This window comes from Aythya ferina (assembly GCF_964211825.1).
Source record: "Aythya ferina genome assembly, chromosome: 9".
Taxonomy (NCBI): domain Eukaryota; kingdom Metazoa; phylum Chordata; class Aves; order Anseriformes; family Anatidae; genus Aythya; species Aythya ferina.
The window spans coordinates 8,580,206-8,596,338 of record NC_140305.1 but is presented as its reverse complement, the minus strand read 5'-3'; the positions used below and the strand labels follow the sequence as shown (position 1 = coordinate 8,596,338).

Genomic DNA, 16,133 nt, shown 5'->3' with positions numbered 1-16,133 from the left:
GGCTCTCCCAAAATTATTCTACACTGGCTTCACTGACTCCAACCCATAAACATTGCATTAATTCATTCAGGACAGTTACCAAAGACACAGCTATCTCTGCAGCAGCGAGTGAGAACACTGTCAGCTTGTTCTGAATCAGCAGAGACGCTGGCAGCCTTTCAGGTCGACAGAAAAAAAATAGGTAGCTGCAGAGAGAATAAACTTCAACGTGCCAGGCGAGAATCCCCTCTGGGAAACGGCATTCATTTCTCACACGCTAATTCCAACAACCAACTGGTCAGTGCTGCTTCTTTATAAACTTCTAAATAAATTGTAAGGGGCAAATAGCAAAATTCATGTTAAATTCTCAGCTATTAGAGAAAGATACCGTGCTTATGGCATACTGCACCAAAGAGTACATTCACTTCTTTTCAGCTACATTCAAGTGCAAGGGATCCTTGAGAGGATGATTCAGCAATTAACCCACATCTTTCAAGATTAAACTTGCGACTCTATTTCCTGAGACCACACACAGCCAGCACCCTCCTCTTGCTATTTTAATGCCTGAAAAATACTGTTACGAGTCCAAGCAGGAAACTTTTCATTATCTGCACTTTCTGTATGCCAGAGGACTGATGTTCTGGCAGGTTCGAGTCCTGCTGCTCTTTATTAATGGCACTACTTGTGTAACTCGTCCTGCTGGCTGCAGTCACCCCTCGTGCATCCCCAGCACCAGCACTTCCCTCAGGGACACTCCAGAGCTGCTCCCGCTTCACGCAGGGCTGTGTCACACATCCCACCACACCACTACAATACCTAAAATTACCTTTTACAACACTAGGTTCAAAAAATTTAGAAGTGAACATGGGAACACATACCCGTATGTGCAGCAGCACCAGTTAACTCACATGTGCTCCCACACAGACACCCACTATTCCCGTGGCATTCATCATCTCCAAACCCCACTCCAGGATCCTCAGTTTCCTGCCTGCCTTGACTAGTGTTCAGCACGCGGGGCCTGAGCCAGAGTCCCCAACCATTTGTCTCTTTTCACCACATTCAGGGGCTTTTAAAGGCATGGCAGCCTTGTGAGCCACACATCAGGCAGGGTTTTAAGCTACCCACCTCCGGACCTGCATGCGTGGGTCCTGCTGTGCCTGCGTTTGTTGTGAACGTTTTAAACATTTGTTTAGCAGAGTCGCAGACTTCATGTTTATTTGAGAAGTTTTTGACAGACTTAACTACGCTTTGAGCATGGACTAGGTACAAGTAGGCTGAAAGGAAAAAACAAGGGGCTGGCGGATTTGTTATTTTAATGCCTCACATTTCATCCCTGCCTCCTGCAGCAGCACTAGCAAGACTATCACAGACCCATGTAAAAGCAACATCTTTGTTTTGCAACCAATTTCCATTTCAAAGCAGCAAATCTAGACATCACTGTTTGAATTATTTCTTAAATCTCATTTCCATATGCCAGGCAGAGAGGCAACCTGCCTCTTCTGTTCTGCACCATGAAAGCTTCCAACCTACGGGTTCATTTGATAAAGACGTGCAAACAAAGTATACATGTGCTCCCCGGGGCTTTTTGCTAAAGAGTTGATTTGCATGAGGCATTACAAATTAGCCTTTTTCAAATTCAACATCTCTAATTTACACTGTGAACATATTAAACAGATTACGAAATTCAAAATATTGGATAAAAGAAAATATATCATTGTTAACTGCTGTTTTGGACAGGGTTATTATGGAGTGAGGCCAACCATACTAACAGGTTTAGAAAGAAAAAAGAGCTTTAGTCAACACCCAAAGTGCTAAAATCCTATTCTGAAGGAAAACTACAGCTGGCCATGGGTATACTGACAGTGTTATCATCTCTTCCTCATTCACCCTTCCACATGCATTTGTTGGCTGTTGTGCAACCATGCAGAAAACAACATCAAACCTTCAGGCTATTCCTTACTTTTGGTAACGTTTCCTGGTCTGCTTTTGGAGGCAACTTTACTGCTTTAACGCCTTTGAAGATTTCAGCACAAATAAACAAACGCAAGATATGCAGGGCAAACTGCTTCACTTCACACACTTCCATTTATTTCAAAGTTTAAATGGAGACATGTAATTTGTAAGCATTTATCAACAGAAATACAAAGGCCGTACTCAGGAAAATTAAATACGCATCCATTGCAGCCACATTCTTCTCGAATTTGTCTGCAAGCTAAATGCAAGATTTCACCTCAAGTTGTCTACAGCAATGAAATGTGTTGTGAGAAACTCGTTTCCCATGCCACAAGTTTATCCCCAGGCACAGAAGCGCCTGTACTCTGAGAGTCTGTACTCTGTTCAGATTTTGTGCTGTTTTAGGATTTTTAAATTATTATTTTTAAGTAAGCTGTATTAAACTGGAAGATATTAGCCCCAGAGCAATAGTCTGCGAGTTAATTGTTTCCACTGATGCAGAAGGCAATGAACACCACCACAAAAAAATGCACATTGTAAACAACAAACGTTTTGCTTTGCTCTTTCAGCAACATTAATCCCTTTCTCTCCCCCCAAGGTTTTTTTTTCAGCAAGAAGGGCTGCAAGTTACGCTTTGTGATGTCAATGGTTATTTTGTGCTGATTACTGGAACCAAATCTCCAGACAGGATATATTTACAACTGTCTACACTGTCTTAGAATAAGCTGATGGATGACTCATCCTTTTTTCCCCTTCAGCTGAAATCACTAAAAGCAGCACAGAGCCATGGTGACAGTCCGAGGGAGCAGGGTAGCCATCCAGCCTGCGCCTGCTCCCTTCTGCAGCAGAAAACCACTCACAAGGAGAGGTGAGCCTACAAGGACTGTGCTCAGCGTTTAAAATACATCGGGACATAAGTCCCTACACCAGTGTATGTGATGATAAAAAAAAAATCCCAGATCATTTAAGATTTTAGTGTACGCAAGCCCATCAATAAACACGTATTTAAGTAAATGTAATAATACCACAGTGTGCTTGAAAAGGTAAATAACCCAATGTAACAAGCACACTTCTCCTTGTCAGCCAAGTTAAACAGAGTACAAGAAATTGAAAATCAATGATCAGAAACATATACATATCATAGCAGGATGAAGTGTCAGTAGGAACAAAAGTACTATCAAAACCAGACTTTTTACATCAGCTATCTAGATGCTGCAGATTTGCCAGCTGAATGAAGTGAAAAAACGATGGGCTGGTAGCACAGACAGAGTGACAGAGCCAAACTGCTAACTCAGCTAGTCTGCAGTGCTCTTCGTGTCAGTGGGGAAGGATGTGAGCTTTTATTATCAATGACAAATTTAAAAGAGTAAGTGTATTCATAGCACGCCTGCCTTTCATTTCTGTCAACATGAGCAAAATACTATTTGATGAAAGACTGAAAAGACTCTGTGGGGGATTTCTTTTGTTTGTTTATTTGTTTTTTAAACCAAATGAGCTGTTCTATAATCACAGCTGATTATTTTAATGTACTATGTACTAACAGAAGAGTAAATCTTTCATAAGCTTAGTCGGTACTAATGAATCAGCTGCCTTGGTAAGATGTGCACATAACCAATTTCTGCCACTGGGAAATTGCTCTCTTTTGTATAGATTGAGACTTTCTGGTGCCTGGCCCTCAAGTACATTTATGCATTTGCCTACATGCCATTGACTTCAAAGGAACTTAGGCACACATTTGGAAATTTGCTAAATAGAAATGATTTACTAAACTAGGACTGGTGCTCAACACACAACCATGGCATCGCCACTCTCAGCTTTTCTCACTTACCCAGACTTGCCTTAGCCGAACTGAACACAAGGACACTGAAGTTTGTTTTCTGTACTGTACCAGTGCCTGTAACAACTGGATGAATAGTTTCTGGGTAAACACCGAAGCTGTTTCTGTATGATTCTTCTTGAGCAATACGAGGAAGCACCAGAGTGGTTTGAAGCACAATATGGAACTAGAATCTATCGGATGGAATAAAAGAAAATACAGTATTGTGTGCTCTATAAAAGGCATCCGCTGCATGAGTATTGATCACATTGTTCTTCAGTCGTAAAGTTCGCTTGCTTATGGTTTAAGCCTTTGTCTGAAGTCAAAATAGAGCTGCTAAGCTATTCCATCAAGACAAAAGATTTAGCCTACCAAAAAAACCTCTCTTGAAATGAATAATATACGTGTGTTTTTTTCAGCACCAGAATGGTTTTCCTCATTTCTTAGTTCCTCAATTGACAGTTCAAGGAATTACTCAGAAACCACTAGAAAACAACATGTAAAAGAATTCTCTCCTAACTTCATCACCTTGCCTTATACAACAAAGAGAGAAGCAAGGTATTTAATCAGGAAACGCTACCTGGAACATCTCTTGCATCAACAAAACAGGAGTTTACACAAATTTAGCTGTCTTTTCCTTTTTTATATGCTCCACAATGACCTGCTGGGTAGGAACAACATGCTTGATTTTTTTTCCAACTAATTATCCCTTGGCCTTGTGTTCTGCTGGGCACAGCCACACTCATCTCTCATCAGCTGTGGGAACCTTACAGCCTGATTGGTACAGATCTGAGCAATAAAAATTGCCAGAGTCAGCCTGGAAGCATAAAATAAAAGAAGCTTTCACAAACATTATTTTCCTTCCGAGTGTAAGGAACGAAGTGTCAAGGAAAAAAAAAAAAGGTTTAATCTCGAGTCTTAAGAAAAGAGATTTAAGAAAATGAAGGTGTGTTTCTTTTAATATTGCGTAAATTGAAGAGAACAAGTGCCCAAAGGCTTCCCTTTAGCAATTTTAGGGGAAGACCATGCCTATAAATCATTATCCTTTATATAAAGATGACTATGCAATTTATGTTAGGAATATCAACATGCAAAGCACTCTCTGTTAAAACTATGGATTAGCAAAAACTGTAATAACACTTTTGAAGATTTTGCTACAGAGGAATACTGCATGTCAAACATAAAGCCTCCAGTACCGCACAGATGAGCAAAAGCTTCATTTAAAGATCCTTTTCTCATAAAAAAAAAATAAATAAAATTGTAATTACATTAAAAAAAAAAAAAAACAGTTCTTGATACATCATCTCCCCAAACACAAGTTTGCTACAAATACTTGAATATACATTTATAGTGTTTTTTTTTTTTTAAATCCAATTACAGAAATAAACGTGTCAATAATGTTATTTCAACATTTAACACCCAGGGTAAACAAAACCAAGCAGGTTCTTCTTGCTTATCTGCAACATGCAAATGTTCCCAGAGCTTTCTGCAGCGCTGGGGAACCACCAGCCGCTCTTTAAGATGCTCCTGACCTGGATCACTCCTGCTAACTCAGGGTATTACCTTGCCACCTGCAGTGCACAGGCAGGCAGAACACGACTCCTCCCTCCAGAAGGCAGTTGGGACAACTCCACTGATCCTCTCTGAGGACACAGCAAACTTGGCACCAGCAAACAAAAGTGCTGATTTTCTCTGACTGAAGGGGAACACGCACAGAAATAGCACAAGCAAGAATCAACATTTATCACAAGCTACCCCATGGAGAAAAAACAACAACAAAGGAAAAAGCAAACACAAAAATTGTGGTTTTGAACACAATAAAATTCTGATACTGAGCTCAGCAATACAACCACTATGCTCCTATGCAGTAACCTGCCGCCATAGCACAACTTGCTTTTGCTCCAGGGAATACTGATTTCATTGCATGGCTATCATTTAGGAGTAACCCAAAGCAGTTACAAAATTTTGCTATTAGCCTCCTTGCTTCCAGGTGCAACTTAAGGTCACAACTCGAACTCACATCAAAGCTGGAGTTCCTAAAAGAAATCTCTTACTGCCTAGAGTTAAGATACCTTTCCACTTCCCTCCCCAAACAAAAAGAATCAATTGCTCATGTGGCCCATACTGCATTATTGATGTGGAGATGACATAAAATATCCATAATCCCATTAGCTGCCGTCTAAAAGAAATGTTGATAAGTACAGGATATGTAATGGCCAAAAGAAAAGAACCCTGCGGTGCCTCTCTCGGAGAGGAGCCCGCTCAGAGCAGCCAGCCCCTCGTCTTGACAAGGAGTCTGTTAAGCTGCTGCCAGCCAGCCAGCCATGCATTATTCAAGGACCTCGGAGGCTATGCAGACCAAGAAACTGTCACATCTGTGCGTTATCCAGTTGGCCATGTAAAGCTCCAAGTACTAAAGGTTACTGTGTCATCCAGGTTCCTGAAAACATTCAGCTTCCAGATCTTACGTGAAGAGAAAGACTAGAGGATGCCTCGCTGCTCCCGAGGGCAGAGGGAAAGCCAGCCTGTTCCTTCCTTGAGAGGGAGCACGGTGCCTGTCAAAGCCACAAGCCTGCTCCCAGTGGCAACCGGTGATGCCCTCTGCTGCCCCAGCTACAGAACCAGACACGGGACTACGGGTGGCATTTCCAAAGGCACTCAGCGGTGCTTTTGGAAAACCAGGAGCAGAGCACCCCTGATTGTAGGGGCACAAAACTAAACCAGCGTTTTGGTTAAGACTGAATGAATCTCAGCTTCTCACGTTCAGCCAGCAGGATCAAAACCAGCCAGCAGTAACCCTGCCGAGTGACAGCCATACCATGTCACCCTGCAATCCCACCATCAGATCCAATAAATGGAATACATCTGTATTACAGCAGCTGAACCCAAATGAAAAAAAGCCCTGCAGCTAAGGGAATTTATGTCTCCTGGTGAAGCCTTCCACAGGATTATAAATTACCCTCACTATTAAAACTTGCAACTTACCTCCAGTTCATATTTTCCTTCTAACCAGGGGATCCTTCTGGGGCCCGTGCATGCTAACTGAAAGAGCTCTTTATCGTCAGCTTTCTCCTGAATACCAGCTCCCAGCCGTGGTGCAGTTCCTAGCTGAGGGAGCGAGGAGCAGTGAACCATGCAGCCTCCTGTCCGACAGGCAAGACAGAAGGTTGCTCTTCCAAGCTTCAGAATTTCCTGGTTTATTCATTTAAATCAATGCAGACAGGTAGATGTACACACACACAGGAAAGCCTGATTCAGGAGTTGATGTGGAATTTTCTGATTAAAAATGTTTCTAAACATTTCTAAACAAAATCAAGCAAACAAATATAAAAAAGTGGTTTTAAGAAAAATACTCATTTCTCTAAGTTTCAGTAAGTTTCAAAGGAGGCTTTCGGTATACCAATTGCATTGGTATACTGAATTCAAACACAGTTGTAAAATCTTATATTGAAAGCATACATTTAAACTGTACTGGGAAAATGTGACAGCACACCCACGTATTTACAAAATTTCCTCTTATGGAAAACGATAATCACTCATCTCCAGGAATACACAGTAAAATTTCTCTTTAAAAAGTCAAAGACCAGAAATTTTCTCTCTCCCCAGATGTGCCCCACGTCGTTGCTGTGCACAATAACGGGAGCAGTTCTGCTTGCAGGCGGACCCTGAGCAGCAAGACGCCCAACTATCACTGCAACCAAGGGACCCAGCAGCTGAAAAGATGCAAATCATAAACCAAAGAGGTACTGGTGTTTGGTTTGGCCTCATCCCAACACAAGCTCTCCAGCTTAAAAAAGCACCAACCTTTTTCCCCTTGCCTTAGAAGCCGTAGAGCAGCACATGGCCATTTAACTCCGCAGTAATCGCAGCTCCCTGAAGCAAGACAGACGGAACCATTTTCCCCACAAAACGTTCCTTTGTAATAAAGCAATGTCAAGGAGGAAGTGAAATAATAGAGGGTATGTTCCTAATACAGTTGTACTCTAGTAAAAAGATTTTTGTAATAAAACTTAACAGCAAATAAAACTTTGCACTAAGAGCTTATGCAACAAACAAACGTTTCAGAAATTAAAAGTACATGAATGTACACATCTGATAAAATGAATTCCTACACAACAAACTCTCACGGCCCTTTTCCATCTTTCTTACAAAACATTTAAAAATGTGCTGATGTTTATTTGAATACAAGTCAATCCCAACCTAAAGATCAAATAATCTCTCCTTAATAAAATCAAATTTAATAAGCCTATCCTCCAAACCATCCTATACACAATACTGCTTATCCTATCAAGCCACCCTCTTCTCTTTTCAGCCCAGGATTCACAACAAGTTCAGTAAAATATTCCACATTACACCACCTACAGACTTTAGGACAAGAGCTTTCTAGATAAGAACTATTCTGTGAGGTTTCACATGCTCTCGTGAAGTCTAAAAACCATAAACTAGAATGGCTGGAATACCAAAAGTGACCCCAAAGTACACATCGCACAAATGAGGGCTGAAGGGGGGCAAATAGGAAAAAAGAGCAATATCATCATACCGCACCTCTGCTGTGCTAAGGTGCCCTGGGCTGGCTGCAGGTGACTGTCTTGGTCAGATTCAACCCTCATCAATCCTTGGCTAATCAACCCAGACTACTAATGACATGATTTCTAAAAAGACAGACAATAAATGCAAAACATTAACATCCAAAAGGAAAACATTTTCTGTATCCAAGTCCTTTGCTATGCACAACAGGTTACAAATTCCCTTCCTCAGTTTTTTTAGCACCTTACTGGGACCTTGATGTCAGAAAAGAACATTAAACATTTCAAAGCTGGAACATCACCACGGTGCTGTTAAGCTGCAAAGTTTGAAGACATTGATTTCTCTTAATAAAGCAGGGGCTGGGAGCATAGCGGGAGGACTGTGCAAACAGCATTGTCAAGTTCTGTTCTATATTTTAAATAACACTTGAAAGAAAAGAGCATTTATGAGACAAAGATAATAAAATACAGAACTACTGAGTTCAGGTAATTCCCTTTAGAAGAACACAGTTAGCTCCAAAATAGATCTTAATAGTGAAAGCTAAGATTTATGAGCTTAACTAAAGGAGTGGAAAAGCCACAAGGGTGAACCAGATACCAAGCAGAATTTATCTTTATGCCCTAGCCTGTGCAACACTACACGAACGTGAGCTAACAGAAAAACCAGTCAGACAGACAGCTGGCCAAATTCTCACCTAGCATAAAGGCTGGCTTAGTACACTCGATTCAGAGGCCTCACACTGATTTACAGCAATCAAGAGGGCTGCCCACTGCATCTGCATCTTGGAAGCAGAAAAAGTGCTAGAGCTGAAAGTGAACAGAATACTGTATTTAAAAAATAAAATAAAATAAAATAAAATAAAATAAAATAAAATAAAATAAAATAAAATAAAATAAAATAAAATAAAATAAAATAAAATAAAAATAGCAACCTTCCAGTATGGTTTTAAAGCATTGCACAGAAGCTACAGCAGTTTTTTCCACGCAATGAATTTAAGAGCCAATTTGATTTGTTTCAGAACTTACCGCTACCTGCCAACGACAAAACAGCCCTGGTTCACTTATTCTCTCACAGAAAATTAAACATTAAAAATGCACACAACTTTCATGTGTCACTAAAAGAAATCGATTTTAGAGGAAAATTAAATGCCTTAATGCCTTTTTTTTTTTTTTTTTTTTTTTTTTCTATAAATAGGTCAACTGCTGACCTTCCCTCCACTCCTGTGCAATTGCCCTACACTAAATAGCCCCATGAGGTTTGCAGAAAACATCAGCTTGTTGGCCACCTGGCACTACTGAAGGATACACCATGGAAGAAACAAGGCAGGAGGTGGTGGTGGTGGCATTCTGGGCTAGCAGACAACTTGGGTTACCTGACGTAAGACCTTGCCAAAGCCGGGCAGTCTGTGATGTTGCGCTCCAAGTCAGGGAATAATGAGAACGTGACCTTCTTCCACGGACTGGATCAATGCATGTCAAATAGATTAAGTTTGCTGGCAGATGAGTCAATCTGCAATTGAACTACTCCAAGGTTGTTCAATGATTCAATGTATCTGTAACTAATTTTTTTTTTTTCTAATAACTATCTTTTCCAATAAACTCCTTGGGGTTAGAAAGAAAACAAAGTAGAAAATGCATGCCTTTTTCTTCTTATAATCCACCTCTTTATAAAGCAGCAGTATTGTTCATTGGCAGCTTATCTGGGCCACTATCTTGGTGATGTATTTTTTATCGATGTTCTGGGGGAAGTGAATATTTGCAACAGATTTGCATCAACCTCACTGACTGCCAGAAAGGTATCCTGATCCCTTCCTGCCTGCTTGCAGCAATTGTATTCCACAGCCAGCCCACCAACACCAAACTTGCACTGGTGCTCACACTCATAGTGCACAACACAAGGTCAGAGGCAGCTTTTGTCACATACTGCGTAGTGTTAAAAGGACGTATTACAGAGCACTGTTCTCCAAATATATGAAGAAATATGACAGAGCGGGCTACGATCATTTACCAAATGTATAGGATATAAATACACGGCAACATAAATACAAGGGCAAGTTTGCTGGGAGCTTGGACAAACCCACTTACAAAGGAAACCATTTCAAGAGCACATATCAGCAAACTCACTTTTTTACCCATTTTGAGAATGTAACTTCTATTTTTGATAGTGCACCAAATAGTTACTTGATCAGTGCTAACCTGATAACATACCTTTCGTAAAGTTGTCTTTAATCAGATAGAAAATCTGTCAGGAGGAAGTATTTTCTGATGCACTGGCGGTCGGTTTGAGTAACAGCTGGATTTTAGGTCAGCTCTAGTACGGTACTTCATTCTAAATGGTACATTTCCTTCTCAGCTTGGGCTCTATCTGCTTTCTGTAGAGATACAGAATGCAAAATAGTTGCTGTTTTTCCTCAACAGGGAGGTTTTGTATTTACAGTACATTTGTATTTGTGATGAACAGTTCTGAATGAAGCATTAACTGGCTCTAAGGATACCTGCAAACAACACATGCAGCTTACTTTTAGGTTTAAAGGTTATCTGCATTTGAATAGATACCCATATTCAGCTCAAGAAAAAGGTGGAATTAACTCCACTATCGAGCAACAGCAGGAACTTTGTCATGGTCTAATCTTTAACGAGGGCAGTTTTTAGGCTTAACTACAATAATCCATTTTTAAGCTATTTCCATTTCAAGTTGCTGAAAGTATTTTATAAACTGACAAAAATGTGTTTTTAGTCTCCTGGAACTATTTTAAGCATTTAGTTGGTAATGGGAAACACATGTGAGTAACAAAATATCAAATAATTCTAACATTAGTATTCCCATACTTTGCTTTAATCTTATTCATAGAGGCAAAATAGGAATGGAATTCACCTTATATGACCAGACAAACCAATCCTGTAATCCCCTCTGTAACTCACAGAAGAGCTTCAGTGCTCTTTAAAATTACTTGACATTTTAGTAAATACAAGTACAGTACTAAATATGAGCTTGCTGCTATCAGAGATCATTACGTGTTGAGCCACAACTTCCCTCCGTTACGTTCCAGCATTTTAATTTTAGTAAATGTAGCTAAATCACATATTTATTTTAAAGTGGTGTAAGAAAGCACCATATGAAATTTCAACTTTTTATTAGCAGATAATTTTATTACAGTTCACTTAAAATTATGTTGTTTTCCATTTTCTGACCATCAGCAATGTAAAGGTTTCCTGTTGTTAAAGATGCAACTGGACAGACATGCTCATCCAACACCAATGGCTCCCCAGTAATCCCCTTTTAAACCCATTTATACCTTTTGTTTTCACGTAATCTTATTGCAGTGGTTTATATGACAGACTTTTTCAATGTATTAAATTTACTTTTTAAATAAGGCACCTGATATTGCATTTGAACACCTCGGTTTTCAGATTTCGACAAAAGATCTTCCACAGTCTTTTCTTCCTATACCATTTATGAATGCATAGATTTTTTTTATTATTATTTTTTTGATATTCCCTGCAAGAATTTCTTTTAGAGACTAAAGAGTGTAGCCAAGACAAACCAAAGGAGGTGGTTTGTCACATAACACGTTTGTAAACTGCCACAACATGCTCTGGATGCAAAAAGCTTACACAGCTCCACTAAAAGAGACTGGGGAGTTTAGGAAATTTACTATCGAGAGTTACTAAACAAATATATATGTGGCTAAGTAAGTCACTGAAATCAGCGTGGTTAGAGGTTATGGGCTGCAATATCCCATATGCTCACCAGTTCTCACACTGTCCCTTAGCCAACTGTTAATTGCAATTACTTTACATTGAGCATGCATAGACCTTTGATCAGACCCAACACAGATGCTTTTACAGGTTTTTATTTATTCTTTCCCTGTGCAGAAGCCATTCTTTCCTTCTTATCCAGCCTATTAAGTTTTTAGTATTTATTTAGCTTACAATTTATTTAAATATTTTTACAGTTGCGTTGAAGGGGAAGAGAAGGACAGGGAAGAGCCACAAGAGCAGGTAATACTCAAGATACAAGCTGGCCAGAATAATATAACCAAGCTTCCTGGTTTGTTCCAGTTCACGATAACATGTTCACCCTTTGGATCACTCCCCATTACTGGTATTTCCATAATATTACGTGCAGTGCCCCCAAGATCTCTTCCCAGGTGGCAGTGGTTCATTATGCTCATGAGCTCTTGTACATACGATGTACAAACACGTTGATTTCCTTCACTACGCATTGCTGGGCACATAACATCGCTGACTTAATTTCACCTATAACTTTATTATCCAGTTGCTAGGTGCTGCAGGACTCTTACAACTCTTCTTGGAGTCAAATTTAGATTAGTCTACCTTGAAAAATTTTATATAAATTATTACTTCACATTCTTTTATAGTTCATTATTAATGTAGTGAGCAGAACGATCACAGCAGAGACCCTACTAATAATCCTCCATCTTAAAGTCCAACCATTTGCTTCTATCTTTTGTTTCCTGTCTTTTTAACAATTTTCTAAAGAATCAAGTTCCCCAACTTTAATGGTGTACAAGTCTTTTGGAAGGCAACCTTTCATAAGGTTCTCTGAATTATCTGGATGTTCAAACCTTAGAGGGCTGCCACCATTCCCACACACATCGCCACCTTCAGAGAGCTCTGAAAAGCATCACATTAACTCTCCTCCATGAAACGACTGCAATTATCATCATATATATTCTCTTGCCTAATAATTCTAGTCTTTATTACAGTTTCTAATAACAGAAACACAAATCCTTAAATTTTTAATTTAACCTTAATCTGAACACTAAATCTCCTGCCTGATTCAATGAGAGACAAAAACTACATAAACTGTCCTCTGTAATGGAATCTGTTGTTCACAATGCTAACTAGATAATTGAAAATATACTTATTTTCTCAACTGGAACATCTGGATAAATTGAAAAGCATTGCAGAAGTAGGTCTGAGGCCTCAACGTAATGTTAGTAACATGGAAATGTCTGTGCTCCAAGCACAGAGCTCCCAGCAGAAGTGCTGCAGTCACCACTCCACGATGAAGTTCCAGTTTTATGGGCTCCCAAATGCGCAGTGGCTGAGAAGGCCCTCTGTGTGACCAGCCTAAATAACTGGCCGTCAGTTATTTTTGCTCAAAACTATCATTTGAATACAAATTTTAGCAGTAAATACGCCATAAAAATAACCCCTGGGTCTCCAAAGAGCCAGAAGAAGGTCGATGTAACTCCGCTTTCAGGGCCAACCAGCTGCTGTCTCCCTGCAAAGCGGATTAGAGCTCTGGGCCGCACTCTCGCTGCTTTCCTGTAGCTGCACCAAGGTCGGGGGCTCGGGCTGGTGGCCTCGGAGCAGCGAGGGGCGCAGCGAGGGGACCCCAGCCCCTGCAGCAGCACACCAGGGGCTTTGGCAGGGCTGCCCCGGCTCAAAAACAGAGCAAGAGCCCCCAGCAGGCAGCACCGACCACCCCTGAGATGTCATTTTAGTGCAAGGCTGAGTCAAAAAAGAGGCATGCATGCCCTCACAGCCCGCTGAGCAGCAAATCTCTGGGTACAACCAGCTGTAAGGGACACCCAGGAAATGCCTGCAGGGACACCACACTTAACGAGTGCACCTTCCAGTGCACTTCAGGGCACGCATCTTTGTCAAGCTAATTAAAACCAGAAATCATTTACTGTTTGTCTCTTTTCCTGTGAGGCAGGAAACAACAGGAGACGGATAGCAGAAGTGCCCTAGAGGGCCCTGAATTCCCTACTACAATTACCTAGCAAAAAGGATAGTAACCTCTTTAGAGCCTGCTGCCTGCACCACACAGCTGTGTGCTTCGTGAAGCAGTTGCTTACTTTCTCAAAGAGTTGAACGTGTTTTATGAAAATTTCATGATAAGCCCTAAAATGGGTAAAAATTCATTTTATACATATATAGTCATTCGTCATGGATGGCCCATACGGGGTATGGACACTTTGGTTTTGTTTGCAGAGGTTTATTTGTAAAATTATAATGTAGCCAAATGTGGAAGTCAATACCTAACCAAAAAAAAAAAAAAAAAAAAAATAACAGGTAAAGATCTAGAAAAATTACAAACCTGATCCTGCTTAACCCAGAACATCTCATTCTTTGAAAATATTGTGTAACAGCAAACATCAGGCCTTATATAAAAATGCTCCATTTCCTTGCTGATTTATTGCACTCTGAGCAAAGCAGAAGAAAAGAAAGCTATGCAGGCTCTGCCAAACAAAGTCAAAGAGCCCTTAAGAAATCCTGTGACTGAGACCAACTTTGACAGCGAGAGGGAAGCCAAACAGCCACCTCTCAGTGCTGGCAGGAGGAAGGTCCAGCAGGGCATTCAGTCAGCGCCTCCCCCACCTTTGGGCTGAAAATCCTTCCCTCTTTGGCTTCTTCTTCATCTGCACAGTTAAGTGAGTGCTTAACAACCAAATTGGTTTTATTGTGATTTTCAACACTAAACACAAGTAATGACTTCTTGACAGAAAAAGAAAAAACTCTTTTCGTAAGAAACAGAAATTACAAAGCTTATCCATCCCCAGAATGAATTCAAAATTAAATGCATTCAAAAAATATCTGCGTTTTTGTGACTCATTTGGCTTACCCCAAATTCTTCAAAGTCTGTCTCTCTTTCACATACACACAAAGCCTATTTTTCAGCAGTGCTTCTGCAAAACAATTGGCTGAATCAGCTGAACAGAGACCATTTTTCAAATCGGTAGGAACAGAGATAGTACCATCCACAGACGAAGGAGAAAAATAAAAATAAAAATGAAAGCACAGATATCGACTCATAACCCCCCACTCAGTAACAGACAACACAGCCCTCTCTCTCCCTTCCTCCAGCAAGCCCTGTACTCTATAATGCTCACTACAGACAAACCTGGGAGACAGCACTAGCCATACCTGCTTGCTAGCGGGGCTGCTAGTGCAGCACAAGCCAGAACAACAGAGAAGCCTTTGCACAGGGAGATAGCCCTTTTGCACAGGGAGATAGCCTTTACCAGCAGCCTGTGGACGTCAGACAAGCATGCAGCACTACTGAGCTAGCTCCACAGAGGATCAGGACATTACTGTCAGATTAGCATTGGGAAATGCACGTACCATCTGCTTCTTTGGCTTGAAATCCTAATCCTAAAAGCTTGCAAAAAAAGTTTTTATCCACTTAATGTGTGTTCTCGTATTGGTTATAGAAATGTATATGGTTTTCTTCATCATCGGCTGTATTGTCTCTTCCCAAAGAGAACCTTTGATTGCCATTTTCACCTGCTGTATGAGCAGGTCAGCTCGCCTCAAATACCCACGTCCTTATATTTCTTCAAATATTAACCATGTAGAGTTACCCAAAAGCTCCAATTTAAAAGCCTGATCTCTTTTGCAAAAATTCAATACCGAAAAGGCAGTTGGGTACTGAAGAGAGAATGTATCCAGACATTAAAAAATAGTGGGGATTGAATCTATAGCTTATTCTGTTTATAAGGGTGACTAAACATACAACAGGGCAGACCAGCAAATACCTGTTCTCTTCAGATTGTATGAAAGAAAACTGCCCCCTTTACCAGAGACTGTATTTTGTTACTTACTACCTGGAAAAGCAAAACTTTTCCCTACGTAATGTAACATGCTTAATATAGTAGTTTATTAAGACAACTTATAAATTAGAACTGGTACATTTAGTATGAATTTCTGTTAAACAAAAACTGCAGTAATTCAGAGTTATGGGGAACAAGTCATTTAGTAAACTACGTTAAAAGTGACATTTAGATTTTATGTCCCTTCATGTTTCATAACTCAAGCACTCCTTTCTGATGTTGACGTTTGAAGTAGGTTTCTGTGAACAGGGCAATCTGGGGAACAGAAACCAG

The 16,133-nt window shown here is 40.3% G+C and overlaps 1 protein-coding gene across 10 annotated transcripts in view; it reads right to left on the bottom strand.

Moving 5' to 3' along the window:
* SPSB4 (splA/ryanodine receptor domain and SOCS box containing 4) overlaps positions 1–16,133 on the bottom strand; it is a 142,295-nt gene that overhangs the window by 34,102 nt on the left and 92,060 nt on the right. Inside the window, exons 5-6 of one of the 10 annotated variants that reach the window (XR_014695992.1) lie at positions 10,483–10,646; positions 8,970–9,081 (exon numbers count right to left, since the gene is read on the bottom strand). The exons of 8 other annotated variants lie outside the window; for them this stretch is intronic. The gene's annotated coding sequence lies outside the window, so the exon portion shown is untranslated. Of the gene's footprint in view, positions 1–8,969; positions 9,082–10,482; positions 10,647–16,133 lie in introns of those variants that run through there. One more of the 10 variants, XR_014695991.1, reaches the window with a different exon arrangement.